Source organism: Panthera leo, chromosome D4 (assembly GCF_018350215.1).
Source record: "Panthera leo isolate Ple1 chromosome D4, P.leo_Ple1_pat1.1, whole genome shotgun sequence".
Taxonomy (NCBI): domain Eukaryota; kingdom Metazoa; phylum Chordata; class Mammalia; order Carnivora; family Felidae; genus Panthera; species Panthera leo.
In genome coordinates, this window is record NC_056691.1 from 4,099,137 (window position 1) to 4,120,885 (window position 21,749).

Consider the following 21,749-nt stretch of genomic DNA (forward strand, 5'->3'; position numbering starts at 1 on the left):
TTCGTAAGTGGTTCAGAGTCCCGGCCGAGCCGCAGGTACCATTTAAGTTTCCAAAGGGACATGCCTGAAACCCGCTCAGTGATGCACATCTCCCGGGAATGAGACCCGTCTCATTTCGTCTTTCCTGCCTGCCATCGCTCACAAGATTTTTGACTATAGAGTCAATACCCCAAGGGGGGAGAAAGTCCATTTGCTTTCCCCTGCGTAAGGCCCCCTCACCTGACTACTCCGCCGTGGGGCGCCCTGGGGGCCCCCCGGATGGACTGTCCCAACGCCACTCAAGCCTGCGCACCAGCACGCAACGGCTGAGAACCAGCGAGACATTAAAATTCTCGGGCCCCTCCCACACCCCCCGAAGCAGACATTCTGGAGGGTGAGCCCGGACATCTGGGCTTTAACAAGTTTTTTGGTGATTCTCGTGGCTGTTAAGGTTCAACAAGCACTGACCTCCAGGGTCTCCCTATGTTCATATTTCCGCGGTCTACATGAGTCTATCTCTTCCTCGCTCTAGGACACCCCAGTTACAGGGCCCATCAGACGCCAAATCATGCAGGGGCAATAGTCTTACTCTCTGTGTAAAGACAATACCCTGGAAGTTATTCTCTATATGGTTAGCGAAACAGCGCTGAACTGCCCTAAGCAGAGGGGAATGGGCTGTATTGTGCCCTCCCCCCCAGATTTTTTTTTATAACATTTTTTTAAGTTTATCTATTTATTTTGAGAGAGCGTGAGGGAGAGGGAGCGTGAGCAGGGGAGGGGCAGAGAGAGAGGGAGAGAGAGAAGCCCAAGCGGGCTCCGCACTGTTAGCACAGGGGCTCGAACTCACGGCCTGTTAGATCATGACCTGAGGTGAAACCGAGAGTTGAATGCTTAACCGACTGAGCCTCTCAGGCGCCCCTGTGTCCTCCGAAAATGTACACGTGGAAGCCTTAATTCCAGGAATTTCGGAACGCAACTGTATTTGGAGATAGGGCGTTCAAAGAGGTATTTGAAAGAAAAGGAGGTCATTAAAGTGGGCTCTAATCCAAGGATACTGGTGTCCTTTAAGGAGAGGAGATGCCAACACGCAGGCGGGCACAGGAGGACCCCGGGAGAGGCTGGCCGCGCATGGTCGGCGGGGGAGGCTGGCACAGATCCTTCGGACCCTCAGAAGAAAGCAGCCCCGCCAACCCCTCAGTCTCAGACCTCCAGCCTCCAGAGGCGCGAGACAATGTGCTCTGGACGTTTAAGCCATCCGCTCCGTGGTGCTTTGTCACAGCGGCCCTGGCAAAATGCCACACGGAGCAAACACGCCCACGTACAAAACACTCCATGAGAGGCAGCTAGCCTCCAAGTTAAATAATATGTAAGGAGAAGATGTAACGAGCCCGCGGACCCCACACCCACGGCACGGAAGCGCTTGTTCCCCAACACTGTGAGCGAAGGGAGTCACTCCGTGACAACTTTCACATAATCGCACCCACTTCGGACGATGAGTTCAGCTGTATAATTAAATAAATTAAGAAGGCACGGCCCCCGGATCAGATAGCTTATCCTTAGATGCATGAATATATTTGCTGTGAACAGTAAGGCACGATAAAGATGGTTCCGGAGTGCCTAATCTGAATTTGTGTTGGAGGCCACGTCCATCGCAACCAACTCGTTACGAACCCACAGTGCCAACGTCACCTCGTCCGTCCCCTGCTGCGGTTTCACGAGGCCGTCGGGAGGAGGGCTGTTGAGGCCAAGGGAGGGGGCTTGGCAGAGGGCAGCTGGCCCCCGTAAGGCCCCGTTGTCCACCCAAGAGTGTCACTTCACTGAAATTGGCCCAGCCTGGTGTTGTCGACTGGGAGAAAAGGACACATTCCCGCATCTCACTTACAAGGACCCAGCCGAGCTGTCTGAAAAACAACCTCCCACGTGGGGAGCCCTACCGATGAATTGCTGTAGAGAAACGTAGCCAGTGACCAACTCATGCCCGGGATGCATCAACTCATTGTGTTACCCTGAACTGTCCCCCCGTTTGTAGAACACAGAAGACCTGCTTCTGAAACATAAAGCTGATTTTCGGAAGAATGAAAATAATTTAGACCAAATTACGTAACTGACGTGTAACCTGTAAGCATATTTGAAACTCGACAAAAATCCGAGCTAGCTGCCCCCGCACCTGCGTCTCTGTGGACTGGGGTCCCGAGCGCATTTTCAGACGGCTGACCAGGGTCATGTACTTCATCTGAGCACCTGTCTGGACGGCTCATCAGTACACGACTGGGGCCGAGTGCAAAGAACTCAACGAACTGATTGTGGGGCTCGTCAAAGATGAACTGACAGAGGCACTCCCTCTGGGGAGGGGGCACTAACTTTTAAACCACAAACACCGGGAGTGGAGGGCAGCTGGGCGCCAGTGTCTGCCTCTGCCCTGGAGGTGGGGTCACCCTGAGCCAAGTTTTCTCCAGTGTGGACCTACTCTGAGGATGTCACGCAAGGTCTATAGTAATCAAAGTCCCCTTTTCATCCACTGCTCCCATGCGTGCCACCGAGCAGATACGAGATGGCTACGAGGAGGGAAAGAAAGGGGCACTTGTCAGGCTCTGGACCCGACTCTCATGTCACACCAGGGGAAGTGAGAGCCCGCTTATGGACGAGGAGCCAGACACGCCTCCTCCAGGGAGAGGAACTTGCATGGGACATGAATGGCCTGACTCGAACTCACTGGCCAGCAGCAGTCACCAACGTCGTTTGCTTTTTAGGAAAGTGCAACTGCGCTCTGGTAGCCAGCGTCCAAGACCCGCTCCCCCTGTGGCCCTCTCCCCCTGCACTGCATCAAGGCTGACGTGTAATGGTCCACGGCTCCCACGGCCACCCCCGAAAGGCACTGTAGCCTCCTACTTGGTCTCTTGAATCTCTTGCTTGGGGGAGGCTGGCCACTGGGTCATGAGGACACTCAGTCGGCCACATGGAGAGGCCCACAGGGAAGGAGCTGGGCACACCCCCCACCCCCGCCACTTCAGAAGTGGAGCCTCCAGCCCCGCTTGGGCCTTCAGATGACTACCGTCCCAGCCAACACCCGCCTGCAATGGCAAAAGAGCCGGACCCAGCCAGCCACGCAGCTCCCAAATTCCTGACCCACAGACACCATGAGAGGTCATAAACGACCATTTGTATGTTAAGCCACTAAGTTTTGGGGTGACATGATGCACAGCAAGAGGACTTGCTCTGAGGCAACAACAAACAAGCAGGAGAGAGCGTGTGCACCAGCCTCCAGGGGCCCAGCTTCCAAACGGGCTCCCTGTCGCTGCCACCGCTGCGTTGGATAAGCCAGAGCGAGTCACAGGGTCCCCGGCTCACGGCTCGACCTCTCCGTGGCAGAGCTGAAGCGCGCACTGGAAAGGGCACAGGTGCAGTGGAGGGAGGGACAGCTGGGGCCAGGTTTGCAATCAATCCCTCCCGTCCACATTTTACAGAAAAGGGAGGCTCAGAGAAAATTCAGCGACTTAGGACGTGGGGCTCAAACAGGGACTTGAACGTGAGTTTTCTTCCCCCTAATCTCACCACTCAGGAAATTCCCCGCACAAGCCTGGTCCCTTCCCTTTCTTGACCCAGCAGCTGAGGGCGTTTCTCTTGAGCAAAATCACCCGGCTTTGGTTGAAATGTCGATGCCGCACGAGCATCACGGTGCTTCTGGCTCGAACATAATAGAATTCCCCACCACATGTGGTGCCGGCAGGCTTTTTGTTCTATTTTGGTGACACTCCATCGGCATCCTTCGCGCACCTCATGGCTGCGTAGGGGCTCTGCCTCTCGGTGATGGCGAAAACCGCAAGGCCGGGCAGATCTGAAGCTAGTGGCTGACAAACAGGAAGGTCCACGCTCTTTCAGAGATGGTACAAATAGGAACAGAAAGAATTACTGGAGTCTGACCCACCCACGGTGTCATTCCGTTAGAAACTTCCGGTACGGTTGCGTAGGCGGCAAAACAGACCCAAAGAGCAGACGTTTTATATGGTAGGGAAAAGGATTCAAGCCAGCCTTTCCCCTTTTTTGGCCAACTAGAAAGAGATTAAAATGGAGCCCATCACGCTTACTAAATAAATGGCAATCAAAGATGTCATCGTGGGACTCCTGGGTGGCTCAGTCGGTTGGGCGCCCGACTTCAGCTTAGGTCACGATCTGATGGTTGCTCAGGTCATGATCTCACGGTTCGTGGGTTCAGGCCTCATGTCGGCCTCTGTGCTGACAGCTCAGAACCTGGAGCCTGCTTTGGATTTTGTGTCCCCCCCCCCCCCCGCCCCCGCCCCTAACCTGCTGGCTCGCTCTCTCTCTTTCTCTTTCTCAAAAATAAATAAATATCGAAGAATAAATAAATGACATTAGCTCTAAAAATGTCATCAGCAAGTGCTTAAATCACACGGTGAACTGAGACAAAAGAACGAGTCGACACAACTTCCCCCGACTTCTTTCTCCCGTGGGAAACAGCACTACTGATCGGTTTAGACCAGGCACCGGTGAGCTATGATCCTGTGGGCCAAATCCAGCGCTCTGCCTGCCGTTGTAAATAAAGTTTTATGAGAACACGCTCATCCCTTCCCATTTGTCTGTGACCGTTTCCATGCTGTCGCCGCAGGGCTGAGAAGTTAAAACGCAGAGCATCTGGCCTCGAGCCTGACTTACTTTCCACCCGGCCCTTTACAGGGTAAGTTCGCAGGGGCCTGACCTGCACCCTGGAATACCGCGCTCTGCAGAAGGTCCTGGGACATGAAGATGTGAAAGCCTGTGCAGGCGGACGTCGCAAGCAGGTCACCGGGCCCGGGCGCAGTGGTTGCCCAGTTGAAGGGGGAGAACGGAGACCAAGCTGACCCCCGGGTGGAGAGTGTGTGGGTGGGACTCCCGTCGCTCCAGCCAGCACGAGTCCGGAGAACGAGTTCAACGCAGGTCCCGAAGATCTGCCCCCAGGTCCTGACAAAGCAGAGCTACACCGTGCTCAGGGGTGGGTGGTTCCCTGGGTCCAAACACACCCACGCCGCCGGGCCTGTGGGTCTCTCTTGCCTCTCCTGTCCCACCAGGCCGCACTCAAACCTTCTTGTGCCTCCCCACCCCCCACTTCCCAGAAGCCCAGCGGCTGTCTGCGGGACGTGGTAGGCACGGCCCGGACCCACAGGATGAGTCTTATCCAGCTTTCCCGGCAGTTGGATCGGGATGGGCAGTCCAGGCCACTCTGACAGCAGAGACGCGAGGGGTGTCCTCCAGGAGCCTCTGGGGAAGCGGGTCCTTGCTGACGAGAGACACGGAGAGGAGGGGGCAGCCTGACCGCTGCCTCGCCCGCCGTGGTGCCTGGGCCGGGGGGTGAGCTTGCCGGGAGGCCAGCATGCAGGGGAAGACAGACAGAGCCCGCGATCTTGATGCTATCAGGAGAGGAGTTAATCAACTCTGGAATCACCCTGACTCCCAAACTTGCCATATTTGAGATGGCACACTTCCTTGTCCTCGAAGCTGTTTTGAGTTCATCTGAGTGTTATTTGCAGCTCGCGTCACCTGAGCTTAAACCTTGGAGTGCCTGCCACCTCACGGAACACCCCCTCTCTGTGCCGGGCATGGCCCCCGCCCCCAGTCGTGGCCTGTCCCCTTTCCCCTCAACCCGGTGGGGATACGCACACCACCCCCTGAGCGAACACGCCCCTGACCCCGTAGCGAGCATGTGACCCGTCGAGACGCCTCATGCTCGCCTGGCCTGTGCCCCCCACCTTTCTCCCGCCAGATCCGAAGGTAAACCTCATGTATTCAAAATCGAGCCACCAAATGTCTGCCTCTGGTAGTGGTGAACCAGGCCATCTGGAACACAACTTCCGCTGAGCCCAAGAGACAAGCCGAATACAAAATGAAAACATGGGTCCCAGGCCATCAGAGACCTCACAGTACGACCGAGACTTGCTCAGTCAGATCCAAGCGACGACGAAGGCCCCACAGGGGAGCGCAGCTGGGTGGGTTTTTTCCCAGAGAGGGGGAGGGGGAACGCCTTCCGACATCGCAGAGGGCAGCTGAGGGGCAGCGTGCACATTCTGCACACCTGAAAGTGGTCCCTGAGGTCGAGGTGTGAACGGAACGCGAGCTAAGGAAACCCTGGCCTCAGTGAAAGGAAAGTCTTTTCCGTAAGTGCGGCTGGGTCACCGGAGACCCACGGGGAGCTAATGGGCAATCAGGGGCCACCTCACCCCGTGCACACTCCCTGGAGGTCTGAAAAAGAAAGCAAGAACACAGAGCTCTTAGACAAAACCGGGAAAGGATATGTTCTTGAACATGGGACAGAGAAGGATTAATTAAACAAGATGCAAACAGCACTACTTGCAAAGAGAAAGACTTGATAAATCGTCCTAGAGTATTTGCAAGGTCCTCTGGTCACCCAAAGACGCTGGCAGGGAGGAAAGTGACGAGGCAGAAGCAAAGAGGAGGGATTTGCAGGGCGTCGACCTTACCAAGGGCCCTTCCCCAGTGTACAGAAGGGACTCCTACAGATTAACGAAGAAGATGATGATCAGGCCGAAAACTGAAAATTTCAAAGGGACAAGAAACCGATGAACAGGTGCTTAATCAAAGAAAACAAGAATTGCCACGCACACGGTGGCCGAAACGGAAAGCCGGAGAGACCGGGGACGGGAAGGGACAGACCCTCCCGGAGCTGCCCGAGGGCCTTCCGCCAGCCGGCCACTTTGGAAGACAGCCTGGGCATCGTGTATTAAAGCCGAGGACACCGATCACGTGGGAGCCGGCCAGTTCACCCCTAAGTACGTTCCCGCCAGCATTGCACGGACACGTGCACCAATAGGTCGGCTTGACGATACGCATTCTTGCGGTATTTGCCACAGCCCCAAACTGAAAATAAAAGTACCTCGAAGATAGAGACGTCTTTGTAAGGTGCATAACTAGACAGGAAGGAGAAGGAATGATCCACAGCTAAATACAACAAGGCGTTTACCGAGGCGTACGCGCTGCACGCTTTTATTAAGATAAAAATCGAGCCCGGCGACAGCACTCCACAGCGTCCAGTTGTAACAGGAAAGCGAGAAAGTGATTTCCATCAAAGTCAGGATAATTGCTATCTTCAGGGGCAGCGACAGGAGTGGGGGAGGTCCTCAGGGACTGGCAGAGTGGTCCTTCCGGACCTGGGTCCTGGCTGTGCAGGTACGTAGGCGGCGATAGAGTATCTCGGTTCTGCGCAACTTTCTGATTGCGTTTCCATCACTCACAATCTAAGGAAGGTAAGAGGACGTTTGCACTCGGCACCACTCAGGGAGGCCTGCGGGAAACAGGCTGGCCCGGCCTCCGACTCTCCCTGCCTGGTATCCACGCTCGGAGCGGCGGTCCGTTGTGCTTTTCCTTCTGGATGCCGTGGATCTCCTGGCTCTCGTGTCTCCGGTCGTGTCTCGTGTCTCCGGTTCCGGTCCCCGAAGCTGAGTGCACCTGTCACCGCTCAGGACGCCATGCCGAGCATTTCTCTGGAAGCCGGCCTTACCGGGGGCTTTGTCATTTGTCCCGCCCCCGGTCTTTCTGTGGACTTCCTCGGTGATTCATTCAACCCGCCCTTACTGCATGTGTTTTGATGAGCAACTTTATCTTCTTGCATCTTGCAGCAGTGTTTGTAAGTGGTACTGTCTCGATTCTCCATCTCGTACGGCCAGCAGCGTTGCCGTTTAACGAGTGCAAACAGTGACGGCACTCCCCCTGAGTCAGCTCTCTGGGCTGGGTGCTGGGAGCTGCTGGGGATGGGACATCCAGGTCGGCCTCTACACCCGGCTGGGGCCGCCTGGACACCCTTCCCTGTACGTGGTTTTCTCAGCAACACAGCCGCGGCTCTTGACGTGAGACTTGGGGCTCCACGAGACGGTGTTCCCAAAAGACTAATGCAGTATAGAAAGATCGAAAGCCTCTTTGCCTTGCTTGCTAGCGTCCCATTGGCCAAAGCCAGGCATACGGTCAAGTTCATTCAGAGGGGACAACACAAGGATGTGAACACCAGGGCTCATCGGGGCAAGCACAATTCCGTGTACTTCCTCGTAGTAAATACATCGTAGTAAATTTAAAAACACAAATACGTGAGAACAGCCAGATACATATATTCAGGAACACGTACAGCAATAGAAAGACTTATTAACGTAGGTGTCTGCTTCCGTCTGCTTCTTCCTTCTTGGGCGATTTGACCAACAACTCACTAGAGAGAAGTTCTGTGGGTTAAGGACGCATTCGCAGCATCACTGGTTAGAAAGTTTTCCGAGAGCAGGCGTTTTCGTGAATACCGTGGCTGTCATAAAGTCCAGAAGGTGGGACTTTTAAGTGGGAGGTCTCGCGTCCCATGTAGGTACCAGAAAGGACACAGCCCCTCCAGAACACTCGTGGTGACCTCAGAGATCAAGACGCCCTTGCCTCGCTGAGGTCTGGGGGCGCTGGGCACCTTCCCTGAAGCCTGGCCCTGACTCAGCGTCTTTCCTGACCCTCTCAGATCGCTCTCCACGATGGCCCTGTCGCACTGTTGGAAATCACTGCCTCGGTACGTGAAGTGAAACGCCTCTAAGTGTGCGAACTGCTAGGACGTTCGCCCGAACAAATAAGAACGTGAGAAAGCCCAGCACGAAGGCTTCATGCCCAGGCCAGGGGACGGCGGAGTCTGGGCGGAAAGTACCGGGGCCGTACAAAACTTCGAATTGCCAGTCCGCGGTCGCCCGGGGGTGACGGGAAACTCTGCTGGCTGGCAGGCAGCTCTGGGCTGACGGGTTCTACCTCTTGTGCGGGAGGCGGTACGTGCTGTGGAGCGGCCGCCAGGTGCACCTGCCTTCCTGCCGGAGGTGTGTCGGATCGCCTGTTTGAGATGCGGTGCTCTCCCCCCGGGGACACCACAGGCGTCTTTTTTTGTGCTCCATATGAGCAGATGCTTCATGAATGGTGCTGCCAGAACTGTTTAAATAAGAAATGTGCTTTAAAAGTCCTTTCGTTTTGCCAAATTTGTGAGGCCTTACTCTACGCCAGATGCTCTATTTATCACCTGACTTAACCCTCACGATGTTTGAAAGAGGCATCATGGTACCCATTTTCACAGCCCTGCCAACTAAGGTGCAGAAAGGCTGGGTCACTTGGCCAAGGTTGCACAGCCAGTGACTCTGCACAGGAAGAAGGACTAAGGCTGCCTTTCTTTGAACAGGAGCCCCCCCCCACACTCCCCCTCTCTCTCCCACCTTTCTAGACCCCACACATCACCCAGAACTCAGAAATCTGCCTGGGCTAGTGTCTAGATCAGTACTGTCCCAAAGAAATATAATGCTTCTTGTAAGCAGTGTGAGCCACTTATGAAATTTCGAAGTTTCCAGTAGCCACATTACAGAAAAAAAAAAAAAAGTAAAATTAATTTTAATAATATATTTTATCTAACCCCATAGAAGGAAATATTATTTCAGCATGCAGCCAATGTAAGCTAATTACTAGTAAGAGACTTCATTTTCTTTCTTTCTTTCTTTCTTTCTTTCTTTCTTTCTTTCACCCACAACCATCTCGATTTGGACTAGCTGCATTTCACACATCACCAGCTGTATGGGCTCCTGGCCACCCCACTGGATGGCGCAGGTTCAGTACTTTGAGATAACATGGTTTCTCAAAACGTGCTCAAACCTATGTCAATTCTAAAGATGTGTTTGTTCTCCAAAGCACATAAGGGCGTGAGCGGGCACAAGGAGGAAAAAATCAGATATGATAGAAATCAGTCAAAAGTAATCTGCCACCCCCAGTACATGTTCACAAAGCCTCCAGTCCAGAATGGGCTGCAGGCAGGGTTGTCTCCAGCCGCCAGGGTTCCATTCATGCAAACACCCTAAAGTCCTGATACTGTGGGGAGAAACGCACTTGAAAATGTTTCCGACAAATGTTCTGATCTGCCTGAAATGCTTGAATTATTTTGAAAGAAGAAAAGGTGGGGGGAGGAGAAAGCCTGCTGATCTGGAATCTAAGAAAGAAAATGGGTTGTGGTGGTTGTTGTTTTTGACGCTGGGAACTATTTTTAGGAAAGAAAACCCACCTGATATTTGATATGAATTATTCATCCTTAGATAGAGACACAATTGGTGTCACAAAGCAAGACCAAGAAGGCTAATGAAGGTCGACTTTGATTCTGATTAGGGAAAAAACAGTCTCAGTGACCATGATTAGGCTGAATGTACCTGCTGTGTTTTCTCCAGGGATTTCCCTCCACTCGGTGTGACAGGCAGACAAGAGTAACTGGAAAGCACTGAGGCGTGAAGTCGAGACTTGCTCGGTCTCCCGACACTGAGGAGGCCAGGTGCCCCGGGAGCCCTCTTTCAATCCACTCGGGGAAGTCTGAGACGAAGGCTGGTGAGAGACAGGCAGTGAACGCGTCTGCACAAAGTGGCTGCAAGGTCTTAAGTGCCAGCCTGGGGGCCGCACCCCAGGGAGAAGGACACTGTGGGGCACTACGGCACGACTTGGAGAAGGCTGCAGTCACGCACCTGTTACCATCACGGACTTCGTGCACCTGTCACCATCGTGGACAGAAGTCGGCTACGTTTACCTGGTGAGCACTACCCCCGCGCGGGGTTTCCTGTGCCGTGGATACAATGATGCTGTCCCGAACGAGTTTAAAATAAGCTTTGAGGCCGGACAGCCGTCCTCGTTATTTAAAGTATTGACAACTCCCGCGTGTCTGTTTAGTTGCATCTCCGGATATGACGATAGCCATGCATACGCCTGCTACTTATTATGAGTGGGCGTTTTTTAGGAAAAAAAAAAATTTTATTTGCTCTTATTCACCCACGTTTGTAATTTCTTGATGAAATCTTCCCGCCGAGTATTTATGGCTCCAGCAGGTAGGGCGGTTCTTCCAAGAGGACCTGCTGGAGTGAAGGAGTGTGGTTGGAAGCCCTCGGTGCCTACGATGCATTTGCAAATCCATTTCTTCTGAGAAACAGTAGCTTTGATAAAAGCAGATCAAAGAACAGGTTTACCGCAGGTCTTCAAGTTGTCTGGGGAGTGCTAAGATGTAACCTGGTAAGGGATACCCCAAACGAGTTATTCTAAGCTTGGTCCGAACGCCACCGTATCTGGTTTTCACACGACGGCACAAAAAAATCTTTGTTTCTCTCGTGGCTTCTGCGAGATCCGACAGCAGCGAGGAAGATGGGAAGCAGAAACCAGCCCTCTGGTGACTCTGGAGAGATTCAAAACCCTAAGCTGTAAGACAGAATGGGGCACTGCCCAGAGCCAGCGGTGGTCGAACAGGGCATCTGGAGACGTGGGAGGGAAGGTACCAGAAAACCCGGTGGAGAAGCCGTCTCAGAGTCAGTGATGCTCCTGGATTGCTTCGTTGGCAACCATGAAAACCGGATGGCAGGTGTGCTTTGCCGTATCATAATTTGTGCAAGTGCTTACGAAGCTGGAAAGGCAGAGAAACACAGCATGTTTGCTGGGAGCTGTGTGTTGGTGAGGAAGGATGGGTTCCGAGAGTAAGGATTCCGAACTACAATCTCTGCTGATGGCGCAAACAAAGACCAAAATAACCCCATGGCGCACCCGAACCCGCGTCGTCAAAGGACGCCCTGCAAACGAGGAACAGCCCGTCCCCCTTCCTCTGGGAAATACTTTGCAGTGACTTCTCCGGGAAGAACTCATCTCTTTTAAACATATATAATGAAATGGGGATATGGGATCTAATCAGTTAAACTACATGAAATGAAAGGAAGAACACAACAGAAAAATCAAGTTTCAGACAAAGAACATTCTCCGTCCCCCTCCGCCCCCAAACAATATTGATACAGAGCTGATGAACTGAGAAGGAACGTACCGCCATGAAGTCAACACAGCGATGAAGAAATTGCCCTGGTAAAGCAAATGGGAAAGAGAAGATACAAGGTTTCCAGGAAGGACAAGGAGGCTGGTAGGAGTAAACCAGGGGCCAGCAGAGCTCGAGAAAGGCGCATTTCTCCCGGAATGAGGCCACCTTGGAAGAAACACAAGGAACATGGGTGCTGCATCAGAAGGGCATGAAGTACAGGAAGGAAGGAAATGAGGTGAGAGCTGAGGGACTGGAGAGAAAGTCTGAGATGGGCAAGACCGACAGTGGGAATCCAACATACGCACACTGTCCCTAGGGCAGAGAGCTTAAATAGTAGGATGCAACAATTATCTTTTAAATTTTTTTCAAGTTTAATTTATTTTTGAGAGGCAGAGAGAGACAGAGTGCAAGCAGGGGAGGGGCACAGAGAGAGGGAGACACAGAATCCGAAGGAGACTCCAGGCTCCGAGCTGTCGGCACAGAGCCAGACATGGGGCTTAAACCCACAAACCGTGAGATCATGACCTGAGCTGAAGTCGGACGCTTAACTGACTGAGCCCCCCCCCAGGTACCCCGGAACAATTTTTTTTAAGTTTATTTATTTATTTTGAGAGAGACAGAGACAGCATGAGTCGGGGAGGGACAGAGAGAGAAGGAGACAGAGAATCCCAAGCAGGCTCTGCGCTGTCAGAACAGAGCCCGATGTGGGGCTCGACCTCATGAACCGTGAGATCATTACCTGAGCAAAAACCAAGAGTCAGATGCTTAACCGACTGAGCCACCCAGGCGCCCCGAGATGGAATAAATATTTTAAAATATAATCGTAGATCACTTTCCTCAACTCACAAAGACTTACGCTCCCTTAGTGTCTTAGGAGCCACCAGCACGGAGCAATCAACGTGAGGCACATCCTACAAGACGACCGTGGTTTTGGACCCGAGAAGCTTTCAGCTGGACTCCAACAGCAGCTGGCTAACGCTGGAAGGCAGTTCAGTGAAGCCCGCGGAGTCCTCAAGGACAGAGAACAGAGCCAAGGCCGTCTGAACTCAAGCAGGCTCTTGTTCAATTCAAAGGCCAGGGGTATTTTTGTTAATACGCAATGATCTGAGACACTTCTGTAGGAGACACTTGAGACCGTGGGCAGATGGATGAGAAGCCAGAGCGGAGGGCAGGCTGGGAGCACCGCCTACCTAACTGTTGGGCGAAGAGGAAAACAAAGCTAGGACTTTGGATACTGAACAGAATGCAGGACAAGAGTGACAATGCAGTAACAGCTGCATAACAGTAACTGAGAGAGGAGGGTCGAGAAAGTTTGATAGGTACTGTGGGCATGGTGGCTTCCTCATTAGAGAGCCAGAGATCAGGACAGATCACTCAAACTGATGAATGAGTTGAAAGAGAAATACGTTTTTACTTCTTTTAGTTTTTTCACGTTTATTTATATCTGAGAGAGAGACGGAGACAGAGTGCAAGGCAGGGGAGGGTTAGAGAGGGAGGAAGACACGGAATCCGAAGCAGCCTCCAGGCTCAGAGCCGTCGCACAGAGCCCGTCACGGGGCTCGAACTCAAGAACTGAGAGATCGTGACCTGAGCTGAAGTCAGACGCTTAACCGACAGAGCCACCCAGGTGCCCTGAGAAATACATTTTTAAAAATACAAGAGGAACTATTAGGGAAAAAAATAAGATTAAAATGGCTTGTTGGCGGTGGGGAAGGGAAGGAAATATAATACATTTGTCATTGCTTATGATAAGAAGTCAGTGGATTTTATCCAGAGAAATGGAGGATTAAGGGCTTGGGATTTAATTATAACTTTAACGAGTTATCAAAGGAAGCCTTTACATTGAGGCTTCCAAGATTTCAATGCTATTAAAAACAGAATGCATAATATGAAATAGAAATAAAACGATGTCAAACAAGCAGATGTAAATGCGTTAAATTAACATATAAAGAAAAAGACACTCTACGACTGGGTCACAAAGCAAAACCAAGCAGTGTGCTGTGTGCTAGAAATACACCTGAAAAGAGTCAAAATCTTTGAAGGCGGAAGGGTGAGCAGAGGTACAGCAGCGAATGCAGAAGGGAAAGAAAGCAGGTCACAGTCTAACGAGGAGAGGGTTCAGGAAAATGGCGTCAAGAAAGACAAGGGAGGACGCTTCCCAGAGACAAGGGCACAGTCCGGAGCTGAGACACAACGGTGCCCGTGCCTGACAGTCATGAATCTCCACCCCCCAATGCACTAGCTGCACTCTTCCTAAAAGCTAAAACCAGCCCTACAAGGAAAGATACACAGAAGGCGTACTAACAGAGAGCTGAGCCACTCAGTTCGTAACGGAGTAAGGGGACAAAAAATAAATTTTGGAAGACCAAAATAACATAATGAGTCACTTTTTCCAAGTGACAATAATGCAGACAAATCGACTGTCTAATGGAGAATACAGAGAGCCGTGGAACACTCGAGAAGGTAAACAAGGGCAAACATCACACTCCAGGCAAACTAAAGTAAAAACAGAAATCCGTAACAAACACAAGAGACAAAGGAAATAGCCATAAGCAAACAAACACCCCCACAATCTGGACATTTTTCACCACCTCTTCACCCATTCTTTTTTTTTAAATTAATGTTTATTTAGTTTTGAGAGAGAGAGAAAGTGCGAGCAGGGGAGGGGCAGAGAGAGAGGGAGACACAATCCAAAGCAGGCTCCAGGCTCCGAGCTGTCAGCACAGAGCCCGACGTGGGGCTCGAACTCATGAACCATGAGATCACGACCTGAGCCAAAGTCGGAATCTCAACGTACTGAGCCACTCAGGCGCCCCTCTCTTCACCCATTCTGAACTCGAATAGGAAATGAAAACAAACAGGGTATCTAAACGATGACAATAATAAAAGTTCGACTTACCAGAACCTAAGAGTTACGCCTCACAAAGTGCTTTGAATAACATCTTATTCATTCATTTGGATCACTCAGCAAGAAATCGGAAGTCTATGTCAGGCATTGTCTTAACAGCAGGTAAAACAGACGGAAAGCCCTTTGCCAAAGGCGTGTAAGTTCCCGTGAAAGACAAACAATAAAGAAAGAAATATGAATTCGCATAAGAAGGTGATAAACATTTGAAAAGAAAGTAAGTTAGGAAAGGGAACTAGAAAGCCTTGGGGGTGTGAGAAGGAACAGGTTAAAAAAAATTTTTAGTATTTTTTTTTAAGTTTACTTATTTTGAGAGAGAAAGCACGAACTAAGGAGGGACAGACAGAGAGAGAAAGAGGGAGAGAGAATCTCAAGCAGGCTCTGAGCTGTCAGCACAGAGCCCGAGGCAGGGTTCGAACTCACAAACCATGAGATCATGACCTGACCCAAAGTCAGATGCTTAACCGACGGACTCACCCAGGACCGCTGCAGACTGAAATTTTAAAGAGGATGGTCAGGACAGCCCAGGTGAGATGACGGCATTTTTGGAAAGAAGGAGGTGAGCCATGTGTCTCTCTGGGGGAAAAAGGTTCCTGTGCAGCGGGAACAGGATGTGCAAAGGCCCTGAGGCATGAATAAGGAGGTCAGGATGCCCAGGAGCTACTTGCTCCCAAGTGAGAGCCCTACATCCCTCTGTCCTCCACGTGTCATGAAGAATCTCACCAGAATGCTGGCCGCAGGCATCTGGGGAGACGCAGTTCTAGGCATCCGTGTCCTTTGATACGGGGAGGAAAAGCATAGACAAGATCGAGCACAGGGCTGTAGCTAGAGATGGATGTGAAGTCAAAACTTTGTTTCTGTGTTACTCTTCTTCTTCTAAATGGTAAAAGTACCGTGCGTGGCTACGCAGATGCTAGTGTTCCACAAGAGCGGAGAAGTTTTACTATGCAGGAGAGAGAGGGGAGCGTTTCCGGACCAGCGTGCTAAAGGCGTGGGATCTAACGAACAAGAAGAGAAGTTTGTCTAGATGGGAGAGCGGACGGTTCATGGTAACAGGAGGGAGGACAGAATCTGTCGTCAGATGCACCTGTGTGTTGCTTGGTGGGATGGGAGGAACGTGTCGTGACGGCTCTTTTTTTTCCCCTTTTTTCTTTTTCGGTGAAACAGGAAGCAAGGTGATCAGCTGAGAGAGAAGATGGGCAGGAGGCTCTAGGACGAGACATGAACGGACCAGGAAATGTGAGTGGACGGCTGGAAACGTGAGGGACCCCATTTGATGTTATGAAATTAAAGGGAGGCCCGTCACCGAACTGGGGGGGGTACTTTTCCAGCCACCAGCAGGTGCGCAGACAGCAGAAAGTTCAAAAGACTGGGCCGCCAGTATGGCCCAGTCTCTGTGTCACTAGCGTCTCTGTGTCTCTAGCGTCTCTGTGTCACATTCTAGTCATTCTCAAAATATTTCAAATGTTTTCCTGGCATCCTGAGTTGATGGGAGAATGTCCTAGAAGCGAACGCAGATCGGATTCTATCCCCGAGGTGAGGTCCACCCAGAATCCCTAGCAAGTGTTAGCAGGGCACAGTAACTTCTGTCCAACCCAGAACCTGCTCGTGGAAAATGAACGGGGTGTCAACATGGAATTGTCCCCCTCCCTCCCAGTCTTGCCTTAATCCAAAGGGAAGACGGTGAGGGCCCATCCAGGTGCCCCGTCGGGAGGGCAGGGGCCCCTGCGGTCAAAGTATGTGGGATGTGAGTCTGGGGTCAGCTCTTCTCACGGAGCCCTGAGATTGACTCCAAGGTCAAGTCCACTGTGTGTGTGTTAGGGGAGGGAGGGCTGCCCACCTTTGATTACGGGCCCTTTTTTTTTACTCAGATACTGGGGAGAGTGTGAACAATGAAATCTGAAACTCCTGTCTTTCTCGATGTGTCAGAAACGATGATTCAATCGACAGGATGAACTATAATGTTGTGCAGATGCCCCTGGGAGCCACTCGCTCATCTGAGACGTGGGCCAACCAAGCTCGGCTCTAAAGCTTCCACGTTACCCTATGTAATACTGACCACCTGCCCCGTGATCCTTTACCCGTCCATTCCACAGATGAGGAAACTGAGGCCCAGGGAGTAATTTGCCTTGACTTAACAGACTGGTCGAGGCAGCTCGGGTCTGGTGCGATCTCAGAAGCCCGCCTCCACCCTCTACAGAGCCCCCGCCCTCCCCACTCCAGACCTCCTGAAGGAGCCTGCAGACCAGGGTAGGGATGTGACCCGCTCCTTACACCCCTAAACACCACAAAACGCCTGCACCATCAGCACGGCAGGCCCTTCCAAGTCACGCAGAGTCCACGGGGTATAAGTAATAAATTCAATCACAGCCTGACACTCACGTGGGGGGCAGGTGGGGCTCACCTGGGCCACAAACACAGCCAAGCGTTCAGCTCAGAAAGAGACCGTGCGGCATCCCAGAAACTTGACCCGGCCGGGATCTCCGTCCCTCCAACAGGAGTAGAGGGCACGGAGGGCTCGGCTCCTGGACCGGACCCACGTCGGCCCGGGGGCTCGGTCTTACCGGCATCCCCTGTTCTACTGAGTTTCACAGATATCTCGTTTTTTTACAAAGGGAAGGTTTGTGTCAACCCTGCATCAGGCAAGTCTCCCCATGTCGTTTTCCCAACATTTACTCACTTAGCGTCTCTGTGTCACATTCTAGTCATTCTCAAAATATTTCAAATGTTTTCCTTTTTTAATGTTTATTTATTTTTGGGGGAGACAGAGACAGAATGTGAGTGGGGGAGGGGCAGAGAGAGAGGGAGACACAGAATCCGAAGCAGGCTCCAGGCTCCGAGCTGTCAGCACAGAGCCCGACGCGGGGCTCGAACTCATGAGCTGTGAGATCATGATCTGAGCCGAAGTCAGACGCCCAACCGACTGAGCCACCCAGGCACCCCAAAACATTTCAAATGCTTTAATTGTTATATTTGTTAACGGCCATCTGTGATCCGTGATTACGACTCGTTGAAAGCTCAGGTGATGGCTAGCAAGTTTTAGCAATAAAATATTTTTAATATTTCATGTACTTCAGGTATGTACATTTTTTAGACATAATGCTATTGCACTCTGACTGGACTACAGGAGAGTACAGCCATAAGTTTTTTGAAGTTTATTTATTTATTTGGAGAGAGAGACAGAGAGAGCATGAGCACGGGAGGGGCAGACAGAGAGGGAGAGGGAGAATCCCAAGCAGGTTCCGTGCAATCCGTGCAGAGCCTGATGCAGGGATCGAAGTCACAAACCGTGCGATCATGACCTGAGCTGAAATCAAGAGCAGGACACTTAAGCAACTGAGCCACGCAGGTGCCCCCAGATAGGACTTTTTATGCCCTGGGAAACCCAGAAATTCACCCGACCTGCACGACTGCAGTACCCGCCTTCTTGCAGCGGTCTGGAAGGAATCTGTTGTATCTCCAGGATGTGCCTGCACTCAGTCAACATCCAGGCAGTCCCCGTCCCGGGCTCAGCTAATCCGCGTGGGCCGATCTCAGCGCTCACCCCTGCAGGGACGGCACCGGGCGCGAGACTTGCCAGACCCGTTAGCAGTGGCAGGGTTGCCTGAAGGTGGTGGCTACTTCTCCCAAACGCATGCCTCCAGGTCTGGTGGGGAACTGGCAACCAGAGCTGGCAGCTGGGCCCGACCCCCAAGCCTGTAAGACCCCACCTCCTGGGGAAAGAAGTTTCCATGGAACGCTTTCAAAACACGCACCTGATCTAAGAATTAGATACAGCGAGCAGTGTAAAATCCTCTCCCCGTAGAGTAATATTTCCATGAAATTTGCCGAAACAGATCTCTTCTTTAGAGCAAAGCAGAATTTCCCAGGGTGATCCAAGATGTGAAGTGAGCAAAGATTGTAACCTAAAAGCTGTGTATTTATTTTAGAGCACGTTATGGAAACAAAAGATAACTAGCCCGTCACACCTGTGACTTTAGTAGTGATGTAAAGTGTTCTTTATAATCGGACACAGAAAGAATCACGTGAAGGCCGTAACCTGCCTCGGGTCGTAGGGGGTCCTGAAATACAACACAGCAGAACCCCACAGAGGGCCAGGCTGTGGGCAGAGATTTGAGTTTTTCTTTCTGAGCATAGACAACCTTAGTGATTCCATGTTCCTCAAGCTCAAAAATATGAAACAGGTGTTTTGATGTTTGGGGGAATGCAAACAACTGAATCTGGCCATACCGGACAAAACAGATGTATCCCTGGGGGTGCCAGTCCCACTGTGGCGGGCAGGGTTCTGGGCCACCCAAGGCCAGCCGGGGATGTGATGATGTCAGACCTGTGGTTGTGGTCCCTTACTCGGCTGGGTCCCATCTAGTCCTGCGAGGCTTCTATTATTTTTTTAAAATGTTTATTTATTTATTTTTGAGAGAGAGCATGCTTGCAAGCAGGGGAGGGGCAGAGAAAGGGGGAGACAGAAAATCCGACGCAGGCTCCAGGCTCCAAGCTGTCAGGGCAGACCCCGACGTGGGGCTCGAACCCACAAACTGTGAGATCGTGACCTGAGCCAAAGTTGGACCCCTGACCGACTGAGCCGCCCCGGCGTCCCACGCACGAGGCTTTTAAAAGCACGGAACGTTCCTGGCTGTGTGCAGAGGACGAAGCAGAGGCACTCCAGCTGGCCGGGAGAGGAGGCGCTGAGCCGGTGACTGCCTCTGCGGTGGCTCCGGAGCCAGGAGTGGCTCCCACGGACACTACTAAGGAAGCAGTGAGACCTCGGTCCCACTGTCCAGCTGCCGCCCGGTCTCAGCTTCTGAGACGCCAAGCAGAGGTCCCAGGTAACGGACTCCTCCCGGAAATGTGACCCGGGGCATCTGTGGGGCTCCGTGCGGTGGAGTAGATGGTATTTGTTACGCAGCCACAGACACGGGCGGGTATCATGGTCTTTCCTTCCTTGAAATGGAGCATCTGTACGAGATCACCCCCCCCCCTGCACCGTTTCCACCCAGAGCTGCCGTGACAGGTGCCCCCGTCTTTGCCGACAGCCTGTCCACAATCACAGGACCCTCTCCCCACTGATTATCCCCTGAACCAAGAACCAAAATGATTGACAAGGCAGCCGTGCCCTCTGTCCACCACAGCAGGGCAATGACCACCTTCTCCGTGTCCAGATCCCGCCAAAGTGTGTCGTTTTTAAGAAAGCCAAATTTCCTGGGGGTCTCGGTCGAGCGTCCGACTTCGGCTCAGGTCACGATCTCACAGCTCGTGGGTTCGAGCCGCGCGTCGGGCTCTGTGCTGATGGCTCAGAGCCTGGAGCCTGCTTCCGATTCTGTGTCTCCCTCTCTCTCTGCTCCTCCCCTGCTCACGCTCTGTCTCTCCCTCTCTCTCTCTCACCCAAAAATGAATTAACATTAAACAAATTTAAAAATAAAAACAGAAAGCCAGATTCTGTAAGAATTCACCTGGAGGGAGACACAAAAGCCCACTCTGCCCCGGATCGTCTCTGCTGGCCCCGCCCCGTCCCCGGGACCCCGAGGCTCTAGGTTTTGCTCTGGAGGTTCTGCCGGTGGCATGGCCAATGACGGTGCCCAGCTGGCCCGGCCTGGGAGCTGTCACGTGTCCACAGCTGGGGAAAGCCAGGCCGTCAGCGTGGTCAGTGGAGGTCACTCTGCCGTCCCTCCCCGGCCCCGGACAAGCAGGTGTGGGCTTGCTGTGTGTGTTCTCAGGCCCCGCCCCCACCTTGGGGTCTGGCTGGGCTCCTTGGTCCCCCCTCTCGGCCACCATCGTCCCCTGTCCACAGAGCTGCCCAGGGTGGCATCTGCTTCCCACGTGACGACGTCATGTTTCAGATTCCCGCCACAAGCCCGGCTCACCCCAATGACAACTGGGTCAAGCGCAGAGGAGCCAGGACAGGCAGACAAGTGGGGCCGGAAGAGGGGCCTCGCCTCCTCCCCGTGATCCAACGGGACAGCCTCTGCTCCCCTCCTCAGCGCTGGAGGCTCAGGGCCGCAGGATGGGCGACGAAGACTGGTCTTCTGGCCGTCGGGGAGGTGTCACCGAGAGCCCTGTGGGCAAAACACGCGGCAGGCCCGGGGCCTTTCGAGAACACCACTCTGCCCTCCACCCCCATGCCCTCACCCCTGCTGCGGCCTGGGGGACGCCGAGCACACGTGTGTGACCCGGCGACCGCGCCCGCCCCGCCCTCCCCCACGGGCCCCCAGTGGAAACGCAGGTGGAGGGTTAGGAAGATATTTGCACAAGCAGAGGAGCCAGAGGCCGTGCGGTGCGCGCTGTGTGAACATCTCCTGGGCTCAGCGAGTAACGCTTTTCTCACATCCCTTTACACCTATCCGGTTCCCTTTCCCCCCACTGCCCCTCTGTCTCTCAGCGAACTGGTTGAAAAGCAGTTACGGGCTCAATACTTCACCCTAAATTCCTCAGCAGGCATCCCCTAAGAACACACACACAGCCACTGCGCTCGGTGGGGAGCTCCAGAGAAATGGAACCAGCAGGGCGAGTGTAGAGAATTTACTTTACGAAACTGGCTCACCCAGTCGGTGGGGGCAGGCGGCCTGGGAATTCAGCTAAGAGTGGATTCTGCAGGACTGAATCTGAAACCTGCAGGGAAGGCCGGCCAACTGGAAACTCGGGCGGGGTTTCTATGAGGCAGCCTGGAGGCAGAACTCCTTCTTCTGGAAACCTCAGCCTTTGCTTTTAAGGCCTTCAACTGATGGGATGAGGCCCACCCACATAGATCTGCTTTCCTCAACGTCTGCTGATGTGTTCATCACATCTAAAAAAAAAAAAAAAAATACCTTCCCGGGGCTCTAGACTGGTGTCTGACCAAGCAGCTGGGCTCTGTAGCTGAACCAAAGTGACAACATTAACTATCCCAATCATAAGACCATTAGAAGTGATAGTTATTTGAATAATGACCTCAATGAAATCCATGGTTCAATACTTACCCCCCCCGCCCCCCGCTGCCTTGAAAGCAAAGGCAGAGAATGCTACTTTGAGCTTCTTTGTGCAAAAGAAAGAAAATAAAGAGGATGT